Source organism: Phyllostomus discolor, chromosome 5 (assembly GCF_004126475.2).
Source record: "Phyllostomus discolor isolate MPI-MPIP mPhyDis1 chromosome 5, mPhyDis1.pri.v3, whole genome shotgun sequence".
Lineage (NCBI taxonomy): Eukaryota > Metazoa > Chordata > Mammalia > Chiroptera > Phyllostomidae > Phyllostomus > Phyllostomus discolor.
The window spans coordinates 22,001,388-22,025,874 of record NC_040907.2 but is presented as its reverse complement, the minus strand read 5'-3'; the positions used below and the strand labels follow the sequence as shown (position 1 = coordinate 22,025,874).

Here is a 24,487-nt window from a genome sequence, read left to right as displayed (position 1 = left end):
GGCAGGATGGGCCATAGCAGAGCCAGAGCCAGACACAGAGAACCCTGGGCTGTCCTCCCATGCCGGCTGCTCTGCCCTCTGGGATGCATCTCATGCTCTCTCGTCGTGTTCGTGGTCCTGCCCCTCGCACCCCGCCTTGTCCACCCCTCCCCTCTCCTGCATTCCACGTCTCCAGTGCAGCCCGTGCAGATGTCTATCCTGACACATGGCCCCAGCAGGACTCCCTGGCATCCACGTGGATTTCGAAGCATCCACGTTAAAGTGACAGTGTCAGGATGCACAGGCCACTCTTTTGTTGCCAGGCATGTATGCCACAGACACCCCCAAGGTGCCACTTACATGTATTACTTGCTAATAAAATAGCTGAAGGTTTAATGGTTTATTTTTTGTCTGGGTCCAAATGTTGCTGTCTCAAAACAGTCCCAGAGGGCCTGTTAGGTTCTGAATGAGTCCCAGCTCCCAAGTCCCGTGAGGTACAAGGGCCCCGGCAGGGTGCTCTGTTGATTTCAGATTCATCAAGGTCGGGAGTTGAAGGTCCTAAGACCTGCATCTGTCCAGCTTGACTGCCTGGTGAAGGAGAATCTCCAACCCGTTCCCATTCCCAGATACGGAAGGGTTTGAAGTAAGTCCCCTTGCCCAGCTGAGCCAGCAAGCTCCTCACTGGGAAAATGGGGATGACAGTTCTGATCCATTGGTTGTGCACATGGGTGACAGCAATAGCAACAGGTTGTTGGGACTCAAAGAGGTCCTGTGGGGGCCAGCACTGAAGTGTGCATGCCCCCGCGTGTGGTGGTGGGGGTGCAGAGCAGTCGTTGGGGGGTTTGGTGTGCAGTGATCCATTTCATGTGCCTGGGAAGTATTAATGGCTCCTGTTTATTGAGCACTTACTATGTGCCAGGCTGTGCTCTACATGTCCGAACTCCTTGAAGTCTTGTATCAAACCCTTTGAAGTAGGTGTCCCCATTTTACAGATGAGGAAGCTGAGGCACAAGGGGATTAAGTGACTCATAAGTGGTAGTGCTGGGATTTGATTTCAGGAAGTTGGGCTCCTGAGCCCTACTCTTGCCAGTGACATGGGCTGAAGCGGTGAGTTGGTCCTTGGTGCCGAGGAGTAGCCAGGGTGTGGTGTGGTTTATCGCTGTAAGAGAGCCTTGGTGAGTGCCCAGGCAACTGGAGGATGGGTCAGGATCGGGGGCCAACTTGCTACCAGCATGAGAATCTGTAGGACAGGCTTTCTCACAGTGGGGCTGCTGATATTTGGGCCTGGGTAGTTCTTCCTTGAGGGGGGCTGTCCTCTACATGGTAGGATATTTTTAGCAGCGTCTCTGGCCCAGTAGCACCCCACCCTCTTGCAGAAGTAAAAAAAAAAAAAAGTCTTCAGACATTGCCAAATGTCCCTGGGTGGGGGGAGGGGAGTGAAATGACCCCTGGCTGAGGACCATTGCTGTAAGGCTAGCAAATGTGTGCTTCCCTCTGTCCCTGCCACCCCATCTCTTCCTTACCTACCTGTTACAGTTTCCTGTGCAATTAGCTGCCTCTAACTGCAGCACAAAGCTGGCTTTTCCAGCCCTTGGGGATGCAGGTGGGTGGGGCCTTTGTGCCTCTCAGCTTCCTGGCAGAAGCAGAGGCGGGGGCTGGTGGGTGCACAAAGGTGAGGCCCGGCCAATGGGGACTGGCCAGCCGCTGCTTTCCAAGCCTTCAAGGCCTTTTTATCCCGTCCCATTAACAAGATACACTGCACTCCTGTTATTCCATTTCCACAAAGAATCAATTGAAGAGATCAAAAATATGTCATCTGGAGAGTTTAAAATTAGATTCTTACAAAATACGACATGGAAGGGAGAGGAAGAAAATAGAAGCCGGGAGCCCATGACTTGCACACGGCCCACACTTGTTGCTGGGCACCGAACCCTGTGGCTCCTGGAGGGGAAGGCCCCCAGGGTGCCGGCCACTGGGGTGGGTGCATGGGGAGCAGAGAGCGGCACCCTGCCCCGGACTCCTCTAGCGCCCCTCTCCCCAGCCTCCTAGTCCCTCCCCTTCCCTTTCTTGGTAAATGTGCTTTCATTGTATAAATATATCCTAATTATAGAAAACTTGGAAAATCAGACTATTTTAAAGGACAATTCTAAAAAAAAAATTCTGTAATATAGCCACTCCAAAAGAACCACTGCTGAGACACCCCCATACACTTACACATTGAGTTTACCAAAATTGGATCATACTGTAGATCTGGCTGTGGAACTGCATTTCCCCCTGCCCCCTTCATTTATCCTGGCCGGGTGGAGGAATGCAGCCTTCCTGGGGTCCTTCCTGCCCCTCATGCTCTCAGCCAGGAAACGGCTGCATGGGTGTCCGGGGGCTCGGTGCTGTGGGGGCAGACAAGGACGAGGACAGACTCCCCCACCCCCTCCCTTTGAGCACTCAGAAGCTCTAAAGGGACACGGGACCACTGATAGCCCGAGAGCTGTCACCAGGCAGCGTCTTACCTGTGAAGACTTCGGGGAAGGACCCAAGCTGGGCTTCAAATGATCAATCTGATTTGGCTGGAAGGTGGGGCAAAGGAAGGGCATTCCCGGGAGGCGCCCAGTGTGAGCCACGGCTGGGCGGAGGGGCCACCCAGGTGTGTTCTGGGGGATCTTGAGAAGTGAGGCTTGGTGCCTGCATGAGACAAACACTCGATCCTGCCAAGCACATAGAGGATGAACAGTTGTTGGGAAGATGGATTTAAAGCCGGCTCTTGGAGGAATTAGATTTTTGTGGAGGCTCTGGGAAGCTGTAGAAAGAAAGCCTTGCTCAGGGATGGGGTGTGGAGCTGGTCATGGTGGACAGCAGTGGAAAGGCTTTGATCCAGTTCCCAGTAACGCCCACCGTGCATCTCCGGGTGCCTGGAGCTGCACACGTGTGCCGGGCAGTGCCACGTCTGAGTCTTGTGCCGGCTGCCATGGCTCCCCCTGTGGTCTGGGACCCTGGGTCCTCGGCCCTGTGTCCAGGATCACATGCCTCTTCTGGCTCTCCGAACCCCTCAGTCTCCTGACCTCTTCCCCTTCTCTTTCTTGTGCACAGTGGGGGCCCGTGCAGCCACACAGGGTCCTGTACTGGAAAAGGGCCCACACATGGTTTAATATTCTGCTGTCACCATCATGAAATTTCTGAGAATTTTCAACAAGGAGCCTACATTTTCGTTTTGCCTGGGGCCATACCCGTCATGTGGCTGGTCCCACACACAATAGAAGGCCTCACTTCTCATCTTCCTGAGGTCTTCGGGGGGGGCCCTTCTACCTCAGACACCTGCCAGATTTCCACCTACCCCTCTCCCTTTGAGGCTGAGCTTCTCCCTGGCTCTCAAGTCTGTTCTCACTTGGACTCTTCCCCAATGACTGTGTGTATGTGTGTCTCTCTCTGCACCTCTCTTCCTCTGCCCTGCTCCTTCACCGTAGCTCATGCCTAGGCTTTGTCACTTTGATTCTTCAAAAGCAAATGAAAAAAATCACTGTCTTGCACACCTACCCATCCGTCCCTCCCCTCCCCTCCCCTCTGCCCACTCTCTCTCCTCCCTCCACTTCCCTAGAACAGCTCTGCTTTCTTTGTCAGTATGTCCCACAGTCTCGTTTCTGAGCACCCACTGGAGATCCTCTTCACAGGATGTTCACGCACCTGGCCAGGGGCCTTTGCCTAGCTCCTCACCCCCCTTGCCCTCCATGGCATCACCTCAGTGGGGCCTTCCTGTCCTGGTCCTAACCCTCAGCCCCTGGCCCCTGTGCTCTCCTGCCTTCCTTCTTTCCATGTCTTCCTCATGTCACAGCTGTGGTGAAACCCAGAGGTCCTCTTCCAGCCATGCCTGTGGCTTCTGGCAGCCCAGAGGCGGCCCTGTGAAGATGACCTGGCAGTCCAGCATGGCGGGGGGATGGAGGGGAGGGTGTCAGAACAAATACAGAGGAGACAGGACCAACCAGGAAAGAGTCCAAAGGGTGGTGACTGATGAGGGCTCAGCCCGTAAGGATCCGGGCCAGGGGACTAGGAAGGCAAGGACCAGGATGTGCTGCTGGTGCTGCTGCCTGTGTTCACGCCGTCCTTCATTCCCCAAACAGTCACCAAGCACCTACCGGGCCAGGCACTGGGGGCCACCGTATAATGTGTTAATTATACCGGGCCATGTGGTTGCCCTGCAGGGGTGACAAAGGCACTGGGAAAACAGTGGGGGAACAAAGTACACACATTTCTGTCTTTCCCCAGTGTGGCCTCTTGTAGGAGAGACTAGTAAGTAAATGAAGAAAGAAACTAAACAAATTGAACAAATTGACATAGGTTTTGATAAGCTTTCTGATGGAAATAAATAGGGTGCTGGAAGAGAGACGGCCAGGGAGGGGTGGGGGGTGGCAGGTGGAGCTGAGGAGAGGGTACTGGGCAGAGCAGGGGGAGAGCGTGCGGGGCAGAGGCACACCTGGCGCTTGGCGTTGGGCCAGGAACACGGCGGCCTTTCGCGGGCACTGAAGAAAGCCCCTACTCGCCCAGGCGCAGCCATCGCCAGTGGCTGGAAGCACCTTGACTCCTGCCGATGCTGACAGCTCCGTCCCTTTTCTCCTTTGTCATGTGTAGCAGCGACCTTATGGTCATAATGTCACAAGACCTTGATCCCTGGTGTCTCGAGCAGAGCCCATCACTCTGGTCACTGCTCATTTCTTCCTGTCCTGCTGTGATCCCTGATGCCTCTGTCCCAAGGGACAGAACAAGGAGCCAGGTCTCCACATTTGCAGGGATCTCAAATATGGGACAGGGTGGGAGCAGCGGGGGATGGGGCTGGGTTTGGTTACCTGGCTCCTTCGCTGACCAGTGCCCGAGAGGCAGAGGGTCCTGAAGGTGGTTCAGGGTGAGGTCTCCCCACCTCCTAACGCTGGCCAAAGCTGACAGCAAGCTGGAATCTAAGAATGGAGCATCAGGGCTTCCAGCTTATAAAATGCTTCATGTCTGGCAGAGGGTGGAGTGAAAATGCAATTTAGGGGTGAGGTGTGGGGAGCAGGTCCACACTTCTGGGGAAGAAGACTGAGCGCAGGTTAATGAGGCAGGAAGAGCAGGCCGGAGACCAGGTGCGTGCACGGGGAATCGGAGCGGGGAGGCCCTGTGGGTGCATGTGGACCCTGAGAGCTGACACTTCCCCGGACACCAGCCTGCCAACCCTCAGACGGCGGGCACCGTGCTGGCCCTAAAGCCCGCCTGCTCCTCATCCCGCCAGCCTCGGTGGGAGTCTCTCTGCTGCTGTGTGTCTTGCACGTATTTCTGTTCCTATCTCACAGCCTTCCCGCCTGTGGCCTGATGGCGAGTTCCTTCTCTGTGCTCCAAGCAGGTCTTGGTTTATTTTCCTTCATAAATTTTTTTTGCTAGCTACAGGAACAGAATGTAGAGGATTTGTTTTTATAGCATCATCATCGTCTTATCAGCCGCGTGTCGTATGCCGGCATCATACTAAGCGCCTTTTCCTCTATTAACCCTCTGAGTCCTCACACATGTCTCCCAAGGCAGATACTATCATTCTCTCCACTTTGCAGATGAGGAAACGAGGACCAGAGAGGGGAAGTGGGCTGCCTTGAGTCACACAGGGAGCAAATGGCAGAGCCATGGTCTGATTCAAGTGTCCGAGCGCTCTGCTCAGATCAGCTCCCGTGTGATGTGGGAGCCTGGAGAGGGGAGGTCTGCCTGCTCTCCCCTTGCAAAGGCCGTTCTCAGCAAAGGGACATCTTAAGAGTTATCAGCTCCCACGGCAGCCGTGTCCACCTGTGCTCCTGACCAAGGGCCTATGACTGGCTTCCCCTCCTCCCACTCCCCTGGTCTCCACGTTGGCTCCCTCTCTGCTGAGTTCAGGACAAGCGTGCCCCACACTCTGGTTGGAGGAGGAAGTCAGAAGCTTCTCTGGCCAATGTCATAGCCAGCTTAGAACAGGGCTCCTCTTGCCCCAGCCCCCAGCTCGACTGCCAGCGCTCAGATGTGTGGTGCTATAAAAAGCCAAGTATTAAGATGCAAATCGCCCTGATTATTTATGGCCAAGTTAGTAAATAAGCAGGAGAGACAAGGTGGGGTGTTGTTTTTACAATCTCTGCAGCCCTCGCAGGGAAATCTATGGAAAGCAGAGTCCAGGTGAGCAGAGCTGGAGCCCACGGTTTGATAAACACAGCCTAATTGCCAGGCACCAGGGACAAACAAGCGAGGGGCCGTGGAAGGGAGTAATGAGAAGCCGGCAGCAGGAGCCGGAGATGGAGGGGTGGAGCGCAGAGTGGGCAGCTGGATCCTCTCTCGCCCACCTCTCTCTGGCCCGGCCTCTGAGCTGCCTGCTGGGAGCAGGCGGGGACCGGCCGCACATCACTGCAATGGGCTGTATGTGTTGCCATGGGTCCTGCCAGTGTGCCAGGATGCCACTCGGCCATCAGCCACTAAAGCTGAAAATAATGTCAGAAGGGGACTGGGTGAGGGAGGCTCGGGGGTTGGGGGCCTCGGAGAGGGTGAAGGGACGCTTTCTGCCAGGCATCGGCCTGGTGCTGAGGATGGCGTGGCCTGCTGGCTCGTTACCCCTGGCACTCTTCAGCGCTGCTGCATCTCTGCAGTGCCAGCCCAGGGGAAGCTGCGATCAGGGCGGAGTCAAGGAGCGGATGGGGCCGGGGCCAGCAGCGCTCAAGGGAGTAGGGGAAAGCAGGAAGCCGGGGCCATCGTCAGAAGTCCTGTTGGGCGTTTGCCCCCTACTCTCCACCCAGGTCGTGTGCTCAGTATCAAATGGAAGCGGAGAGGAGACCCAGCAGACCCCCAGATGCCTGAGCATGGTTCATTGGTTAGAGCTCATCTCCCCAGGGTCAACCAAGGCGCAACAAAGAAAGGCCTCCTCTCTCTCCAATAGGATGACTGAGTCACACGCTCTGCTCCTACTCCCAGAATCCCAAAGTGGGACTCAACTCCATTCACCCACAGCTCCATTCAGTTTCCTAGTGACTAGACCCCGTAGGGGCCGCATTCCCTTTGCTGTTTTGTTTCTTCTCTCTCTCACTGTGTTTTGTGGGGTCCATTCACAAATAAACACATTTTGCACCCAAATCTTTAACCTGGGTCCGGCTTTTGTAGAACCCCAATCCAGGTGACTATAGCTACTAGATGCTAAACACCTTGATAGAAATAATAATAATAAGCCGTCTCTGGTGTAGCTCAGTGGATTGAGCATGGGCTGCGAACCAAAGGGTCGCCAGTTTAATTCCTGGTCAGGGCACATGCCTGGGTTGTGGGCCAGGTCCCCATTGGGGGCCACATGAGAGGCAACCACACATCGATGTTTCTTTCACTCTCTCTCCCTCTCTTCCCCCTCTATAAAAATAAATAAATAGAATCTTTAACAACATAAAAAGGAATAATAATAATAATAACTCCTAAGTGTTTACAATGTGCCAAACACTACTCTAAATACTTTACCTGTATAAACTCGTTGAATCATCCCAGCACTCTGTGAGGGAGACACCTTTCCTATCCCCCCCGTAGGCAGGGGAGAAGGAGGTGCAGAGCCATGAAGGAACCTGATCAAGGTCACATGGCTAGTAAGTAGCAGAGCCAGGAGGCAAACCCAAGCACTACTCCTGTTAGGCACTATTTTCTTAATCATCACACTAAACTGCAGGCCTCGTATTCCCCAAGCACCTCTTCATTCCAGGCCTTATGCTTGGACCTTCGGATCTAGAGATGAACTGGACATGGGCCCTGACCTGGGAGAGATTGACATGTCCAGGCAGAAACCTAAAGGAAACAGACAAGTCAGTTCAGTTTGGAGAGAGGTGTCCCGAGCAATGAGAGTTTAGAGGTACTGCACTGGAGGAATCAGGACAGACGCCACGAAGGAGGTGCCCCTCGAACACTGTCTTGGAGCAGAAATTGACTGGAAGGCGGGTGGAGGGGCAGGAAGAGAGCAGGCAGGGGGAACAGTGAGTGTGAAAGGGCTGGAGTGTGTGCTCGATATTCAGGGGATCTCTTGAGATCCCATATGGCTGGAGAGCTGGGGACGAGCTGGATTTTTGCTGCTTTGTTTGTTGTTCTTATTGTTCGGGGTGGGGGCTGATGCCCGATGGGAGAAGAGGCAGCGGCCGCATCCCAAAGGGTCTCGTCACCCTGCCACGGGGAGGGCGAGCCCCCGAGGGACGCCGCCCGTGTTTATAGCGCTGCATTTCCTTAGCAGGTGTTGGGTACACGGGCGCTCATTATATTCTTCTCTAGCCTTTCTTGTGTTTCCAAAAGATTCTTATTTTAAAAAATGCTTTAGAAAAAGGAAGGCAGTTAGGAGGTAAACAAGCCCACACAGATAAACCAGCGTCATCGCCCTCTCCCTGCAGACGTTCTGGCCCTGGGAAAGTGTCGCCACGTCTCACGAGCTTTCTCGGCTCCGAGGCACACGCTCTGAGTCCGCTGTGAGCTGCAGGAATGTTGGGCACCCAGCCTCACAGCGTGGGGCTGGGACCCGGGGACAGAAGTTTGCTGTCGTGGGTCTTCAGTGCTCGCCCTCTAGATGAAGCTCGAGGGGACTTTTAAAAGGATGGGGTCTTGGTTACGCCAGTCATCAGCTGACCAGGGTGCCATCCCCGTTCCCATATACAAGACGTTGAAATTTACAGCACTAAATGCAACAGGGCCTGCTAGATTGGATCTTGGAACGGAAAAAAGGACATTTGTGGAAAAACTGATTAAATATGAATAAAGGCCATAATTTAGTTAACAGCAAAATGCCAATGTTCATCTCTTCATTTCCACCAGCGACCATGGTTATGGAAGATGTTCACTCCAGGGGAAGTTGGTTGAAAGGTACGCAGGAACTCCCTGTAGTAACTCTGCAACTTTTCTATCCATCTCAAATTATTCCAATAAAAGGAATTTATGAACCAACGATGGTAGACAGGGCAGGAGTGAGGCCTGGGCACTGTCACAAAGCCAGCTGACATCTGAGCATGGTTGCTGAGCCAGTGAAGAGTAAATGTCTGTCTCACTGTGAAAATGACTAAGTCCACCCTTCCTCTTCCTGTGCGTTCGTAAATGCCTTGCTGAAGCCCGCGTGTCCCATGCCCGTCACATTTCCCTGATCTTTCCACCACCCGGTGACTCTTTGCAAAAGGGAGTGAAGGTGATGGTAACTCACTTTGCACAGAGCATTCCTTTTTGATCAGAAGAGTCACCAGAGGTTTTCTTGAAACGGCATGCTTCCTGACTACATTTGAAGAAGCTCACCCACCAAAGTTGTATTTTTATTCATGCTTTTGGAAATCTCTAGAGCAATGCTGACCTCTTTTCCCCCAAGGACGAAAGACAGGGTGAGGGCTTCAGGTGGCAGAGCACAGCAGTGAAAGTGGAACCACGTTGAACCTACACGTGCCACTGAATTTCAGACTTCCTTGGGGATTCCTTGTCTCCGCTTTGCTAGGAGGGACCCAAGAAGGAGGACTAATGAGGAGTCAGGGACCCATGGAAGTGTCCCATTCTGACCTAGACATAGTGCAGACCTTTCCGTCTTTCCTAGACAGGCGACACGGCCAATTGTCCTGCACACATGCCGTTCTAATTGTCCCTGCTGATTAATGAGGTCATTTAAGGTATCAATTATTATCCTGCCAAGAGAATGAATGTCATACTGAAACAAATGCCCATGAACTTGCTTATTCTATTAAAAAAAATAAAGTAATGAGAGATGATTAATGGTGTGTGCCCTGAGAGAGAAGCAACAGGAAGGGGCGGATGGGAGAAAAAGGTAGAAATTAGCATTTTCTGATTAGGGGGCAAAAGAGGCTTTGGTTTAAAAGCAGCTCTTTTTTAATTGATCCTCTTCCTTTCAACACTGAGGTCCAGGCTCTGTCTGCACTTCCTCCCTTCTTATTAGCAGCTCGACTCACTGTAACCCAGTGTCAGCCTTACCACTGCACCAGTCTGCTCAGGAAAAAGTCACCACTGGTCCCCTGATTGCCACACCTGTTCACCTTCTTATCCTGCTTACCAGTTCCTTTGAATGTGTTTGCTGCTGTTGAGTTGGCCTCATTCTTCTTGAAACACCTTCTCTTTCTAGCTTCCACCACCTCCTCACTCATTCATTCTAGTTCACATGTATTTATTGAGCATCTACTGTGTGCCAGGCCTTGTGCTAGGCACTGAATATATGAGGTCTGTCTGGAAAAAATCTAGCCATTGTTAATATAACAAGAATGGTTTGCAGGATATCGATGCAACCTGGCAACCAAGGAGAGTGGACAGGAGTGCACATGCATGAACAATGATGACTTCATTGTCCTCGTCAGTGAGGGCAGTAGACACCATTGAGTGAGCATGTGTACTGTGTGGCTGTCACATTCAAAATGACTGAGTATGTAGAGCAATGAATCAGCATCAAATTTTGCATTGAGCTTGAACATCTCTCTGTAGAAACTATTGGATGATTCAGAAGGCTGCAGCTATGGGCAGCTGGTGATTGGCAGCTTAATCACGACAGTGTACCTGCTCACGCATCACATCTCTTGCAGAGTTTTTTGGCAAAACATCAAATCACCCTGGTGACTCAGCCCCCCTTCAGCCTAGATTTGATTCCCTATGACTTTTGGCTTTTCTGAAACTAAAATCCCCTTTGAAAGGGAAGAGATTTCAGACTGTCAAGGAGATTCAGGAAAATACGACAGGGCAGCAGATGGCGGTTGGCAGAACTGTGTGAGGTCCCAAGTGCCTACTCTGAAGAAGACTGAAGTGTTGTTGCCCTACGTACAGTGTTTCTTGTATGCTCTATCTTCTTCAGTAAATGTCTCTATTTTTCATGGTACATGCCTGGGTACCGTCTGGACAGACATTGTATAAAGGTAACCAAGATGGACAAAGCCCTTGCTCTAAATGGAGCTTACAATCAAGCAGAAGGAGATAGGCAATTAAGAAATAAGAACATAAAAATAAGCCTTTCAGTGTTATAGGAAGTAGAGCGGAGTGACCGATGGACAGGGTGTGACGACAGAGTGTGACCACGTGGGAGCTGTGATCAGCGGGAACCCCCTGTGAGCCAGACGCTTTCCCGTCAGTTCCTTGAAACTTGCTGTCTCCAGGCCTCCACGTCTCCCTTTGCGTCGCCTCATGGAATCACATAGACCTGAGCAGGGTTCTCAGGGGTTGAGGGATTGAGCTGCATCTGTCCCTGCCTGGCAGAGCGTAGCATTGAAGGTGACGGAGAAGATGGCATCCAAGGGGCAAACCCCAGTTCTAAGTTCCGGCTGACAGTTGTCTGATTCTGAGGCTTCAGACAGAGAGACGGAATTCAGAAATAAGATGACAAATCTAGGGCCACCGACTGTGGTTGATTGACACCCCTCAGAGCTGTGCAATGTGGTGGCCTGAACACTCCTAGAAGCCAGGCCAGAGTCAGAGATTCAGACACTGGGAAGCAGAGCCTGAGAGATCCCTCAGCTCCCCTGCAGGAAATCCCAGGTGACCAAACTGCTTCACCGCCCCTGTGGCTCCTTCCTGGCAGGTCCCCAGGTGAGGGTACAGAGAAGCACTCTTTACTGTCACCTACACATATCACTTGTTTGGGTGTGACCATTCAGGTTGACCCTTTGCTGCTCACCACCACTGTCACTGGTCACCCATGACCTGGCCTCTGGGGTCCTGCTTCACGCTGCACAGTTATGGGCCCCACTGGCCCTGTTGCCACAGCCCTGCCTGGCTCTGGAAACCCAGCCTGAGCTGAAACCCTCAGTTCTTTTGCTCAGAGGGGAATCTGCACATTGCCTCCCCTAAGACCATAGTTCTGGAAGCTTCTGTTCATCCTGGTTCCCTGGAGCATAGGAAAACTGTGGACATATTGCTCCGTGTGTCCCGGGTGGGGCTGTGCCCTCCAGCTGTGTCCAGAGGCTCTACCGTCTTGTTCCCAAGGACAGGGCCTGTGCTCCTCTGCTTCGTGTCCAGCACCTCCTGCAGGCAGGTGTGCAGCTGCTGTTCACGGTGGTGGCGGTCGTCCACCTGGGCACAGGCGCTTCACTCTGTAAAGCGCTGTCTCTGATATGGAGACCCAGACTCTTCAGACCAGGTACCAGGCTCGGAACAGGCTCTGGTGGCCAACAGGAAGGGGATCAAGGTGTAGGAGCAGGTAGGGGTGGGCCACCCCATTCTCTTGGCACAGCCTCCCCACCCTCTTGAAGACACTGTCAGCATCTTGAGGCTCCCAGAGTTCTCAGAGGCTCCACCGCTCCCTTGCCAGGGTGGCCTCGGCAGCTGTCAGAGGCTCGGTGGGCACAAGTCCTCAGGGTAGGGAATCTCCAGGGAGGGACACCATTGGCTACTCGCTCACTTTTGGACAACTGTTATTGTTTGTTTTCCCAGCACGAGAAGAACAGAAAATGCAAACTTCCTTCAGGTAGTGCCAATCCTAGAATGGGAACGTCTGAGGGTCCCGGTAGGTCCCAGCTGCTCCATGGAGACCCTTGTGGTGGTTCAGGCTTTCAGGGCAAACTTGATGAAGGTGAATGACTCTAATTCCCAAATGTGGGGTGTCACTGGCCTGATTTGGAGGAGGTAGGTACAGAGGCAAAAGTCTTCTGGAACACGATGGCCTGTCTTCCTCCAAGTCCCCCTCCCCGATTCCATCCCACCAACCCTCCTGACCCACGGTGACCCAAGGGGGATCATGGAAGACTGGACTAGGCTAGGGTTTTCCAGGACCCGGTGGAAGCCAATCAAGTCTGCATCTGCTAGAAGGCTGAGCAGCCTCCAAAACAATTTCCCTCTCTTGGGGAGACTGGTAATTAAACAGTCATGGCAAACACATGGAGGATGAACAGCTGGTTGCTTCCATTTGTCCTCCTGTCATTGGTTGGAGAACAATTTCATAAATTACACGTAAAGTTGGATTTTGTCTTCCCTCTGCTCATGCCGTCCCCTTTGCTTGGAGTGACCTCCCTGTCTTCCCACCACCGTCTGTGCCCTGTGGGTGACTGGCTAACGGCTTATCCTTTAAGATCAGCCCCGGCCGGTGTGTCAGATTTCCTGAGCAGATCACCATCACTGCACGTACTGTGTTGCATTATCACCGTGTCTTCAGCAACAGTACAGTTAGTTGTCAGCTTCAACTGTGTGCCTGGCACCGTTCTCCAAGGCTGGGCCCAGCCCAGGGAACCACAGGGATGAAAATCCTGCCCTCGTGGAATTCACATGCCTGTGGGGGTCGGTGGACCTAGTAAATACAGGTTAACCAGGTGTGTAGTACGTTAAACAGTGGCGAGTGTTACGGAGAAAATGTAGGACAGAGAGGTCAGGAGCCAGGCAGTGAGGCCAGAGTGGGAAGGGGGTTGCAACTGTGCATAGAGTGGTCGTTGGAGTCCTTGGCAATATGAGAACCTGAAGATGAGGGGTCAGTCATGCACCTGTGGGGGAAGAGATGGGACAGCTGGGGAAATGAGGGAAGGCAAGTGCAGAGGCCCCGTGTCAGGACTTGCCAGGTGTGTTCGAGGGACAGCACGGGCCATTGTGGCTGGTGCGAGTGAGCAGGGGGAGGCTGATGGATGATAGAGAGGGATGGAGAGGAGTGGGAGTGCGTGGTGGCCGCAGAGGATTGCCCGGGGCATCTAGGTCATTATGGGGACTTAGCTTTGCCTTAAGTCAAGTGGGATGACTTTAGATGGCTTCTCAGTGGAGAAGTGACATAATCTGGTTTAAATTGATCCTGCCAGCTGCTGTGTTGAGAACGGCCTGTGGGGAGACAAGGGGGAAGAAGGGAGACCGGTTAGGAGGTTAGTGCCATGGCCCAGTCAAGAGGTGGAGACGGCCTGAACCAGGAAGGTGGTAGTGAGCGTGATGAGGGACGGCCGAATCTAGAGAAACTAATGTAAATGCCTCCTTTTGAGGTGGAATTTCTTGGGGCCCAGGTCTGTGTCTTATAAATTTTTGTCCTCAGAACCAAGCATAGCACATGACATTTAATAGGGTACACAATTCATATTTGTTGAATGAATGATGGATGAGAAATAATGTTTAAATGTTGATAATACAAATAAGTCAGCCTCTGGTCTCATTTTTGGACCCCTCAGATGATGGAGCAAACCCCGGGTGGTACCCACTCAGGTGCCGTGCGCTGGTGTCAGAAGGAGCACTGCTCACGGGCGTGCTGAGTCCAGGGGTGTGGAGCCTGTGGGCCTCACCACAGCCTCCCGGCTGCTGCACCTCTCAGAGCCTTCGCCGTGCTCATGCACAGGTTCCCACCATGCCTTAGTCTCGGGTGCCAGTCAGTGCTTCAGGAACTTTTGCATGATGCTCCATGGATAAAAGAAGTACCGATCGGCTCCGTTGTTGAAGTAGTAAGGTCTGAGTAGCTGAGTACATATTTATACCTTAGCAACACTGTAGCTGTTTGAAAAGACAATGACTGTAAGTTGAAAGAAAAAAATCATTTTTATTTTAATTGCTAAATAACCACAATTACTTACTAGTGGAATGTGTGTGTGTGCTGGCCTCCACACAGCTTTCACACTTTGGAGTCAGATCAGACACCACCACCCTCAAAGCTTGTTCCACACTGACTTTCACATGGTGCCACTTTATTATTTTATTATTTATTTGTTTTGGGAGAGAGAAGGGAGGGAGAAAGAGAGGGAGAGAAACATCAGTGTGAGAGAGAAACATTGACTGGTTGCCTTCTGTATACGTCCTGACGGGGGACGGAACCCACAACCCAGGCATTCCCCTGTGCCCTAATGGGGAATTGAACCAGTGACCTTTCAGTGGGTGGGACGACACCCAACCATCTGAGCCACATTGATCAGGGCACACAGTGCCATTTTATATCAGTCACACCAGCCAACAAACCCCCAGCTCTGTAGAGATATGATGTCACCTAATGAACGTAGCTTCATGCTGACACTCAACTACCTTGACCTCACATTTTGTGTGTCCAACAGAGGCTGACCATCCCAGTCTCCCCTGACCATTTGAAATATCCCTCAGTGCTCTTACAAGTTCCTTGTAGCACCCTAGGGTACCATGACACACAGATTGGGAGCCAGGGTGCCATTTTGTAGATGGCATTTCCCAAAATCATGTGTGCGTCTTCTCAGGCAGATCTACTAACATAACACGGAATGGGGGTCCTCTGGACCATGTGTGGGAGCTGCTGGGATGGAGCACGAGGAGAGAACACCCAGGACTCCTGGCTGCAGTTCCAAGGGAAATACTCCCCGGGGTGGGGGGGGGGGCGGGGGTGACAGAGTGAGCGTGTCAGAGGATTTACATTCTGAGCGTAGAGCGCGTGTCTCTATTTTTAGACCTCAGCAGGCGGGTCTGCTGTGACGCCAGACCTGGCTTCCGGAGCCCGCCTGCATCCTAGAAAGCGTACATGGAGCTCTCGGGGCAGCAGGAGGACCATCTCGATGAGCCTCAGGGCTCTCGAGACCAGGGACGTCGTTTGTCTCACGTCCGAGCCAGCACCCGCGTGAGCTCCGTGGCCCGCCTTCTCTGGGCCTTTCATTTCCCAGGGAGTGTTCCACGGAACCCCAGCCCACAGGATGCTCTAAGAAAAGGAGTGTATGGGACAGAGGTGTACTTAAAATCACAGGAAGCTCCATGTTTCCGAGTTCCCCAGCATCAGAATCTCTTGACGAAATACAAATGGGAATTACCAGAGAGCCACAGAGAATATGTGTTTGTAGGGTGTATGTGTGTTTCTGTGTATTATGTGTGATTATGACTAATGCCCATCAATTACCTGCAAATTACTGGATGTTGCCTGTAATGATAGTTCTGTTTTTAGCTTAATGGTTTATGTATCTAACTAGTGGCTGCTGTCTGGAGTAGGGCTGCTGGCAAATCAAAACACTATTTGCCAAGCCTGTCAGTATGACAAATGTTGCTTACATTGACTCTTTTATTTCCAAGGTCAATTGACATGTCTTTTTAAATATCACTGTTTGATGTGCTAAGAGCTTTAAATGAGAGCCATTCAATAAAGGTCCAATTTGCTATATTACTGTTTATTCCCGGGTAATTCTACATTGGGTGGGCTCTTTAAGATTGCAGGGAAGAAACATGCATGGATTACTCTCAGAAGTGGGGATTTATCACAAGGGTTTCCGGATCATGGGGCAGCACCAGAGCCATCCCTTAAGCCTTCTTGGTTACCGCAGGTTTCCGGGCTTCTGAGACTGGGAGCGTCAGCGGCCTTGTGGCCAACACAGCAAGAGCCTGAGCTCTGTGACCTGCCTTCTCTGGGCCTGTAATTTCCCAGAGAAGGTTCCCTGGGACCCCAGCCCGTACGCTGCTCTAAAAATAAAAGGATCTGTGACGAGATGGGTTGGGGAGCTGTTATATAATGTATTCCTGCATTGGAAATTTATTAGCTTATTAAAAGCCCCCATAAGCACTTTGTTTATTTTTTTTTAAAGATTTTATTTATTTTTACAGGGAGGGAAAGGGAAGGAGAAAGAGGGGAGAGAAACATCAATGTGTGGCTGCCTCTCATGCGCCCCCTACTGGGGGACTGGCCTCCAACCTAAGAATGTGCCCTGACTGAGAACCGAACCGATGACCCTTTGGTTCACAGGTTGGCACTCAGTCCACTGAGCCACACCAGCCAGGGCAGCACTTTATTTTTTATTTTCTGAACATTTCTTTCTCGACCTTGTTTAACACAGCATTTCTCAGTTCTGTTTAACCACAAACACCCTAGAACATCCTTTGGGGAATAATCTAGTACTTGCGCTTTCCAGAAGAATCCGGTGGTGTTCATTTGCCACCCCTGTGTTGGGCTCCCCACAGCCACCCCCACGTTCAATGATTCGCTAGGAGGACTCACAGGTTTCGTCATCAGCCACACTCATGACTATGGTTTCTTTACAGTGAGAGGGTACAGAGCCAAACAGCCAAGGAAACCGTGCATCCAGTGAAGTGTGAGCAAACCAGGCACATGTTCCCAGGGGAGTCTCAGGACGTGCTGCTCCCCCAGCAGTGGGAAACGTTGCCACTCAGGGAAGCCCAGTCACAACTCAGTGCCCAGAGCCATACCTGGGGGCAGGTCACACTGCCCTCTGCCTGCCGTGTGCCGGTGTTCCAGACACCCGGAGGGAACGCAGGTGTTCCGTGTAGACCAGTGTGCTTGTGCTAATAGTTTAGACCGCTCTTCTCGGTTCTGGGATGGTGGGGCCCCTCCTGAAATTTACATTCCCAGATGCCAGCCAAGGGTCCCCCTCGTAAGCTGGTCTTTCAAAGGACAACAGTCAGGCCTTTCTTGTCCACTCTCTAAGAGTTGAATATCCATTCATTTGTTCATTCTGTACTTGCCTTAGTCCCTTTGGGCTGCTGTAACAAAAATTCCATGGACTGGGCGGCTTACCCACAACGGAGATTTCTTTCCCATGGTTCTGGAGGCTCAGAGTCCAGCCATGGTGAGGATCTGGCGAGAGCCGTCTTCTGGGGCTCCGGGTTTCATGCTGCCAGCTTCTCGTCGCGCCCTCCCGTGGTGGATTGCAGGGAGCAGAAGCAAGCTCTCTGGCAGCTCTTACCAGGGGCAGTAATCCCACTCAGGAGGCTCCACCTCACAGCCACTGCTTCCATGGAGCTTTCCATCGAGCCTCATTACATAATCACAAAACTAATAACATTGTTTACCCCAATACACACCTGATTAGGAACCAGGATGAATGCGAACAAAGAAAAAAGGGATGTTAGTCAGGATGGGCCATGTTATACTGTATGTATTAATCATGTTTTTATTTTCTGTGGTTGCTGAGGCTCTGACATCTCAGAACCTTGCTGAACTGGGGGAGACAGCCCCTCCCAGGGTTAGCTGATTCCCAGAAATAAAACTCTCCTGGGAGTGAGCCTTTCATATGCAAACCCACTGATCCAGAGTTCACCAGCGTCCTTGATCGATCTTTACTTATTAACTTACTACGCCCTTGCCCTAATCACCCCAGGGCTGGGGAGTCAGACCAGGCAGGACAGTTTCTGAGGCCTGGAGTCCTGTGAAATTATTCACTAGTTAATTCGAAACTCTCGTCCTGCCTCGCCCTCCCTTCCCCTGTGAAAACCCAGTAAAGGCTCTTACCCACACTTTTCTCCTGCTCATTTTAGCTCCTGAACTACCCTGGTCCTTACCCATGTGGCTCAGGGTGTTGAGGCCCACCCCCTCCGGTTGGGAACTGCAAGTAACCGTCCTGCCAGAGGCCATTGTCTTCTCATCTGTGGGCCTCACCATAAAATCATCTACGTTTTAAAACACTGGGGTAACACATACCCCTCAAATCTCAAGGCTTAACTCACCAAAATTTTATTTCTTGGGATATTACATGTTCAAAAGTGACTTGCAGGGTCCCCCTGCTAAGTGGAGCCAATCAGGAACCCCGCTGACAGACACCCAGGATCGCTGAAGCAGGGGGAAGGAGGAGGGAATGGGCAAAAGGTGCACAGGCACCTCAGGGCTCCCTCCCAGAAACAGCACACCCCACTGCTCCTCACGCATCCTGGCAAAGCCAGCACCCAACCTCAGCACCAGTGACCCCCACAGGGACCTGCGAGAATGCAAAACAAATAGACTGGTCTAGGTGGTCTGGAACGGACCTTTCTGAAAATACCATTGAGATGTTTGAGATGTGTTTGGAATGATGAGAAGGAGTTAATTAGACACACAGGTGGAGGGGAAGCAAGAAGGTGGTTCTAAAAAGGAAACAGCATGTGCAAAGACCCTGCAGATGGGGATGCGCGGTGGCAGATTGAGGGAACTGAAGCCAGCAGTGTACAAGGAGGAGGGCGAGGAGAAAGGCAGGGAAGAGTATTTTGGCAGATATTTTCAGAGTACAGAATAACGGTGATAATAAACAGTGGACTTTTCAAGTCCATTTTATTATTGTTTACAAATTGCACAGGAAATTCACCCCTTATGCCCTGGCTGGTGTGGCTCAGTGGATTGAGTGCTGGACTACGAGGCAGAGGGTCACTGGTTCAGTTTCCATTCAGGGCACATGCCTGGGTTGCAGGCCAGGTTTCCCAGGGCAAGGAGCGTGAGAGGCAACCACACACTGATGTTTCTCTCCCTCTTCCTGCCTCCCTTCCCTTCTCTAAAATAAATAAATAAAATCTTAAAATAATTCACCCCTTACTATGTATGCTCTGGGTTGCCCACTGCCCCTGCCTTTGACCAAAGAAGATGCAGGGTGGGGGCCAGGTAGGATACAGGGCAGAGAATCATGCAGGGCCAGGTCGTCCAGGCTTCGTGGAACTCATTAGGGGTTTTGGCCTTGATCCTAAGAACAGTGGGAAGCCGTGGATGGATTCTGAACTGGGAGAGGGAGAAGTTTGGGCTCCTGGACTTCACCAGTTCCCAAGACCCTGGGATACTCTAGGCACAGAGGCAGAAACAAAGGGAAGGTTCTAGAAGAAGCAGGAAAGACAATAGCCTTGATAAAATGGTGTACTAGCTTGTGCTATGGCCATAATACCTGTTTCTAAAAGTTGTTCTCTGCACATTTGAGACTCATCGGGGAGGTAACCAACAACAGTACCCGCCTCTTGCCTTTCTTGCCATCCTCTGTCCCATTTCCCTTACAAGTCTGGATTCTGCTATTGAAGGACCCCTCACTCTTTTCAGGGTGGTATTTTAGACTGTTCAGCGAAAGGATGGGATGGTCTGAAAGTTTTATTTGCTCATTCCGACAGGCAATGCAATAACTCCTTCTGTCGTATGGGTCATCAGTGTGCCTGAGATCGGCTCAGTGATAACGAATGGGTGTGGGAGAGTGAGCCGTGGAATGGGAGAAGGATGATTCAGATGTTCAGATGAAGAGATCAAGGCTTCACATACACCCCCACCCGGTTTAGCACCTTTGAGGAAGCCTCCATGTTAGAATTTATCTACCAGGCCTGGGACATAGCAGACCAGTGGTAAATACCGATGAGACAAAACACCTAGTAAGCTTGCAATTCCATATATTGTAAGTGATAAAAGTGTAATTGTTGACAGCATACATTAGCTATTCACAGCGTCTGTCAATGTAGTACCAAGAAACTAGAGTTTAGAAGTCTAATGGTAGCTCAAAATGTCATGCAACTAACGAGGGAATAAACTCAACAAGTTCCACCCCATGGGAAGAGTGGCATTTCCGGGGGTGACTGCACGGGAGATGCCTTGGTGAAGTGTGAGGTTCCTCCACGAAGCTGTGTGAGGTCGAAGGAAAAGCCACGCCTCAGACTGAGGGTTTGGGAAGGGCACCCGAGGCAATATTCCGGAGGACCTGGGTGAGAGGCAGAGACAACCAAAGTCAGCAAGGATGGGGCCTAGAAATCAGATCCAGGTAGAGGTCTGGCCCCACTGGGGACAATTTGGTATTTCAATGGCAGGATCTACTGGGGGCAGCAATCCGTCATCAGCAGACATGAGTATCTGGGGGTGGGGGAAGGTATCTGGTGCACGGCCAAGTCAACAGAAAGCCGAGGTGACAGGTGACTGGTGACCTTGGGGCCGGAGTTATGCTTCTGGTGGTCAGTCCATTTCCAAGGACCCATCCAGTGCTGGAAGTGTGTATGTGGGGAGGGGCGGTGCAGTGTAGAGGCTGGAACGAACAGGAGACAGCCGAAGGGAGGGGCGCAGCAAGGACCAAGTGGGAGGTCAAGGCTCAATCTAGGTAGACTGAGTTTAGGTCAGATCTAATGGAGATGCTGTCCAATAGAAACAGAGTATAGGTCACATATATAATTTTTAAAGAACTCTTAATTTTGAAATAATTATAGATTCACAGAAAGTTGCAAGGATAGTACAGAGAGGTTCCATGCCCTCTTCCTAATTTCCCCCAGTGGTTACACCTGATGTCACTAGGGTCCAATATTAAAACCAGGAAATTGATGTTGTTGTAATATGTGTGTGTGTGTCCATGTCATTTTATCACCGGTGTGGATTCACATCACCACGACTGCCAGCAAGATACAGAACCGTGCCATCACCACCAAGGTCTCTCTGGTGCCCCTCCTTTGTAGTCCCCCCACTTCCCTTCCTCTCACCATGCCTGACCCCTGGCAACCATGCATCTGTATTCTATCTCTTTAATGTCATCATCTCAAAAATGGTATATGAAGGGAATCATCTGGTATGTCCTTCTTTTGAGATGAGCTTTTTCCACTCAGCACAATGCCCCTGCGATCCATCCAAGTTGGTACATATGTCAGTCGCCCATTCCTCTTTATTGCCGAGCACTATTCCACGGTCTGGATATAGCACAGTTTGTTCAGTCACTCACCTATTATTATAGGACCTAGTGGCCAATCTGGTTTTTGACTATTACAGAAAGTAAGAAAGCCTGCTATGAACAACCATGTCCAGGCTTTTGTGTGGATGTGAGTTTTCATTTCTTTGGGATAAATGGCCAGGAGTGTGATGGCGGAGTTGTATTTTGGTATATGTGTAGACTTTTTTTTTAAAGAGACTGCCTATTTTCCTGAGCGTCTGTGCCATTGCACACTCCATCGGCAATGTGTGCAAGATCCAGTTGCCCCGCAGTGTGGCCAGCGCTCAGTGCTGTCATTGGGTTCATCCGGTCTCTGCTAACGACATGCAGGGATGCCTCGTCCTGGGCTTAGTTTGAGTTGCTGTAATGGCTGGTGATATTGAGTGTTTTTCAGGCACTTATTTGCCAACCTTCTATCGTTAGTAAAATGTCTCTTGTTGTCTTTTGCCGATTTTCTAATTGGATTGTTGGATCCTTTCCTCATCATCAATCTTAGGGAAAAGTATAGTTTTTCACCATTAATTGCAGGATTAGCTATAGGATTTTTGTAGGTGCTCTTTATCAAGTTGAAGAAGTTTCTATTCTTAGTTTTCTGAAAGCTTTTGTTACATTATAAGAATTTTATTTATTTATCTTATTTTATTTTATTTTATTTTTATTTAATCTTTATTGTATATTTTCATTACCATTTAGCCCCCTTTCACCCCCTCCCCCCAGCAATCACCACATTGTTGGGGAGACAGACAGACAGACACGGATTTGTTTCACTTACTTATATGCTCATTGGTTGAGTCTTGCAGGTGCCCCACCCAAGGACCAAACCCACAATCTTAGTGCATGGGAATGACACTTCAACCCACCTCATCCCTGAGCTATGCAACCAGGGATAAAAAAAGTTTTGTTTTTTTTTTTAATCATGAGAGAGTATTGAATTTTGTCAAGCACTTTTTCTATGTCAATTGATGTGGTCATGTGATTTCTTTCTACTTTTGCCCTGTTAATATGGTGGATTACATTGGTTGATTTTGAAATAACAAGCCAGCCTCCCATCCTCAGAATAATTCCCAGTTGGCCATAGTGTATGTTTTTATATATTGATAAATACTCATCGCTGATGTTTTGTTGAAGATGTTTGTGCTTATATGTATGTAGGATACTGGGCTTCAGTTTTCTTGTACAGTCTTTGGTTTTGGTGTCAGGGTAAGAGCGACCCCACAGAAAGCATTTGGGAAGTGGCCCTGCTCTGTTTTCTGGAAGAGATCATGTAGAATTGGTGATAATTCTTTTTTGGTAGAATTTGGGAGAATTCTCCAGTGAAACCATCTGGGCCTGTGTATTTTGGGGGGCGGGAGGGAGGACGTTTTAAATTGCTGATTCAATTACCTCAGTAGTTGCAGCACCACTCAAATGATCTGTTTCCCGTTGGGAAAATGGCGATGGTTTGTGTTCATGAAACTGGTTGGTCTCATCTAAGTTGTCGAATGTATGTGTGTAACTGTTACTATTTCTTTATCACCTTTCTGATAACCGCAGGGTCTGTCTTCTCTAACCCTGGAGATCTGCCAGTCCGACAGGTGAAGACTGAGTCTTGGGGACTCCGTTTCCATCCTTTTATACTGATTAGCTGGATCATCTTTGTCATTGTTGGTACCTTTGCCCTTTCCCCCCTTATGTGTGTATCTTTTTTGTATTGACTGGAAAGTATTCTTTATAGATTATGAATACTAACTCTCTTCCCATCATATATAATATATAATCTTCCCAGTTTGCTTTTTTCTTTTTATTTTTTTACAGTTTCTTTTGATCCCCAAACATGCTCTTAATTTCATGTAACAAAATCAATACTTTCCTGTAAAGCCTCTGGGATTTCATGCCGTATTAATTAGTACTCAGTCAATTTCAAGAGATAGAACCCAAATCAAACTAGCTGAACAAAAAAAAAAGGAGGGAAGGAAGGAAGGAAGGAAGGAAGGAAAGAAAAAAGAGAGAGAGAGAGAAAAGAAGAAAGAAAGAAAGAAAGAAAGAAAAGAAAGAAGAAAGAAAGAAAGAAAGAAGAGAGAGAGAGAGAGAAGGAAGGAAGGAAGGAAGGAAGGAAGGAAGGAAGGAAGGAAGGAAGGAAGGAAGGAAAAGAGAAAAGAAAAGAAAAGAGAAAAGAGAAGAGTGTTGGCTCGTGTACCTGGGGACTGTAGATAGACACTGATGACTGCACGGCTGAGTCAAGCATCTCAACAGCACATCGTCGGTCCCTGTGTCTCCCCTCTTTTCACTGTCCTGCTTTGCCTATGTCTGTGTGGGGTATCATTTTTTTTAAAGACTACATAGGCTCTGCCATGATAGAAAGGCCGCTGGCAGCCCCAACCTTTCATGCTAATGATTTAGAACCCAAAAATAAGACTCTCAGAACCTGTAAGTTGTATCCCGTGGAAGGACTCAGAATGATCCTGCTTGGGTGACGTGCCCTCTTCCCTCCGTTTCACGGCTCGAGCCAGTCCGTGAAGGTGAGTGAGGTGCCACGATTGGCCGCTTCCCCAGTTCTGTGGCTCATGAGCAGGAGGGTTCCTGTCAGAGCCCCAGGCAACAAACAGCTCCCCAGGAGAACGATCGGCAGGGAGCACCCAAAGCAGTCCTCTAAATATGTCCCCCTTAGAAAGACCTTCTCTAGTGTAAGATGATTAAAACATTGTTCCCTTCCAATAGGTACGATTTCACTATTTTCAATATAGATTTTGCCTCATGTGAGAAAGTGAGGGAGACAAAGAAAGACAGAGACAGGGAAGGGATGAGAACATGGTGTGAGGTAGGGGTGCTTGGCTACATGTTTTTACACCTGCAGAGAAGATGACCTTGAAACTTACTGGGTCGCCTGTGTCACAGTTTGGTCCCTTTTTCTTCCCTTTTCCTTGAGTTTATTCTGCATTAACACGAGTCCTATAAGATGAGGATGGTGGGAAGGGCAAGGACTTTATCTGGCACAGGGCTTTTCACAGTGGGCCTTAACAAATAACTGATTTAACTTGTCCGAACCCAATACTCATGCTCTCCAGGGGACATCTGGGCACCCAGATATGGTATAGCAATGGGGGTATGGAGAGGGGACCATGAACACCACAGATTCCCAAACTACTTAAAAATGGGGGTAAAGGTAAAACTTGATTTCCCTCCCAGAGCCCTGAAAGGGGTGAGGGGAGGTAGGATAGGGAACGAAGGACACAGGTGGATAGGAGCCTGCTACCTGTTTCCCACCTGTGTGTACA

At 50.4% G+C, this 24,487-nt stretch overlaps 1 protein-coding gene across 1 annotated transcript in view; it reads left to right on the top strand.

Moving 5' to 3' along the window:
- CSMD2 (CUB and Sushi multiple domains 2) overlaps nucleotides 1-24,487 on the top strand; it is a 555,419-nt gene that overhangs the window by 75,859 nt on the left and 455,073 nt on the right. The gene's annotated exons all lie outside the window — the stretch shown is intronic.